This window comes from Pinus tabuliformis, chromosome 3_1, assembly GCF_031772625.1.
Source record: "Pinus tabuliformis cultivar Carrire ecotype Pingquan chromosome 3_1, CPIR1, whole genome shotgun sequence".
Classification (NCBI taxonomy): domain Eukaryota; kingdom Viridiplantae; phylum Streptophyta; class Pinopsida; order Pinales; family Pinaceae; genus Pinus; species Pinus tabuliformis.
The window spans coordinates 804,151,768-804,154,503 of record NC_142301.1 but is presented as its reverse complement, the minus strand read 5'-3'; the positions used below and the strand labels follow the sequence as shown (position 1 = coordinate 804,154,503).

At 28.7% G+C, this 2,736-nt stretch overlaps 1 non-coding gene across 1 annotated transcript; it reads left to right on the top strand.

The window, feature by feature from the left end:
• The first annotated feature begins 2,036 nt into the window (after positions 1-2,036).
• Positions 2,037-2,127, top strand: LOC149189894 (small nucleolar RNA R64/Z200 family). The gene has a single exon (XR_016256648.1). It is a non-coding gene; the product is annotated as a small nucleolar RNA R64/Z200 family (small nucleolar RNA).
• Positions 2,128-2,736: the final 609 nt, after the last annotated feature.

Below are 2,736 nucleotides of genomic sequence, written 5' to 3'. Positions count from 1 at the left end.
ATCAAAGAGTGCTTTTTGGTGGAGTTAGGATAGTTGGGATTTGAAAAACATTTAATTCATTAGAAATATAATTAATATTATAATAATAATTTTTACAATTTAATTAAAATCAAATGTAAAAACAAAGTATCTCATTACAAACATGTTTTTTTCCAATTTTTACGTAATATAATAAAATATTAAACCATAGGAAAAAATGATAATTTGTCCTAAAAACATGTCAGTAAAGTGTACCTTGATGGCTTGTCCACTCTCACATATTAAACCATAGAAAAAAATGATATTCTGTCATAAAAACATGCCAGTCCCAATAAGATATTTTTATTTACCTCTTAATCTTGTCTTTAGAGATTTTAATTTTTAATGATTTAAAAATAATAATAAAAAAATAGCTACACCTATTTAAAAATCATGCATGAATATAGCAACAATATCTAGCAATAATAACATAAAATATACCAAGCAGTAATTTATATTTAACATTTTTTTATTAACATTTAATGAAATGAATAATTTTATCAATAATGTTTGTGTGAGTTTGTTGTGTTGTTGGTATATACAACAACAACCATTGAACATTTAATGAAATGATTGATTTTATAAATAATGCAGATGTGTGAGTTTGCTATGTTGTTGGTAGATACAACAACAACCATTGAACTTTTTAAATGTGATACTTATTCATGTGCCTAGTAGCCCTCGAGTAAATCTTATTCATGTGTCTGGTAGCCCTTGAGAAAATCTGAGCATTTTCAGCTTTTGGAAATAAAAAAAAAGAATTGTTGAAGGTCCCACCATAGATTGAAAATATTAAATGAAAAATATTATTTATATTTTCAAATTTTAATTTATGATGTAATCATGGTTGTTATCTAAAGTTTAATATCGCTTTGATGACTAGACAAGAAAACCATATAATAAATCGAATCGTTACTTTGTAAATCAAATCAAGTAAATTAATTATTGGAAATAAATCATTAAATAAACTCAAAATTATTAATAATAATATTAATATTGTTTATAAAAGTGCTTTAATTATAAAAAATATTAAATGGGTCAAGTTCACAAGTAGAATTACACTTCTATAATTTATATTTTAAAATCAGATGTCTTATAAATCACCTCGAGAGATTTGACAAAATGATTTCACTTTATTTCGCTATCTTCAAAGCATGGTAGTAATGGCAAGGGTGCTTTAAAAAAATATTATTTTGATATGAAAACATATTGATCAATTGCTTTATAGAAAAAAACACCACCATTAAACATTCCAAAAATCTCATTTTCAATAATTATTTAATAATAATTTTATTTCCAAAAAATAATTTTAAATATTAAAAAAAGAGCCACCTTCGTCAAACATGCCAAGAGTCTCATTTTCAATAATAATTTTATAATAAATCTTATTTCCGGAAAATAATTTTATAATAAAATTTCATTTAAAAAAGAGAAATTTAAAATAAGATATTGTAGAGGAATTTGAAATGTCGTTTGTTAAATTTTTTAATGCCAATTGACGTGGCTAAGATACTGTGGGCAGTGAGGTGTTCAATTATGATGACAAGGATGGGAAGAGGAGGTGGTCCGGTGAGATGATGGGGAAGGTAAGACTCAATCGTCTAGATGAATATATATCTTATTGTGGTGTAATGACGAAGATTGAGTTACCCAGAAAAAAGTTGTACACCTAATAAATCACATTATTCAACTAATAAATTATATCGAGACTTCATTTGGTGTCCCATCATCCGACGTGGATGTAGAGTTGTGTGCCATTAGCACATGTGGTTATTATATATATATATATATATGACCTTGGAATATACAAGCTTCAACACGTGGCACGAATGGCATAGTTTCATGGTAAAATTTTGTTCCATGTTGACATACTTGAACTGTTGCCCACAGTAAGCAAAAGAGTAGTCATCCATGGCGAAATGTGGATGTAACAAACGCGGAGTAATCTCTTCTACGTGTTAATATTCTCTTACGACCAATAATATGAGAGCTAGTTTCTGGGATTTTTCGTTGTGGGTTTTTAGCGATGATGAATGTTACAAATATTACACATGTTAGACTTCGGAGATGGACACCATCGATGAGACATATGTTCATTATGAGCAGAATAAGTAAAGTATTGTGGGTTGTTTTATTACCTCTGTCATTGCTTTCATATGTTTTATATTGGATCTCTGTTGTTTGTTGTCATGCATTGATTATTATAGTTAGTGGATTAATTGTCATAGACACATACATATAGATGGGTGGTCGGGCTCCTTATGAGGAGAATGTAAGGCCATTTGATGAAAAGATGAATGTTGGATCGACTACCAGAGCGATTAGTCTTTAAGTGCATTTTGTTGTAATGCCATGAATTGATTTTATATACCGAAGTGGCGAGGCTGAATTGTGATTCTTTTGATTTGTTTTTGCCTTTGATTTGCCATGGTTTGTTTGGTTTTTTTTTTTTAAATATCTCTTAAAAAATAATATGGTGGACGACGCTTTTGAAAGTTTGTTTTTGGGAAGTTAGATGGGTTGTAATTATAAATAAGTGAATGAATAATAGTGTTCTTTTCACTTAAAAGTTTAGATTTTACACTTGTTTTTATTTTGGGTAATGTTTGGATTCAATACGTGTGGATGATGGGTAATGTTTGGATTCAACACGTGTGGCTCATCTCCATTATCTAGGGCAAATGATGAGCCATATTTACTGGTCACTCAAATAAAACA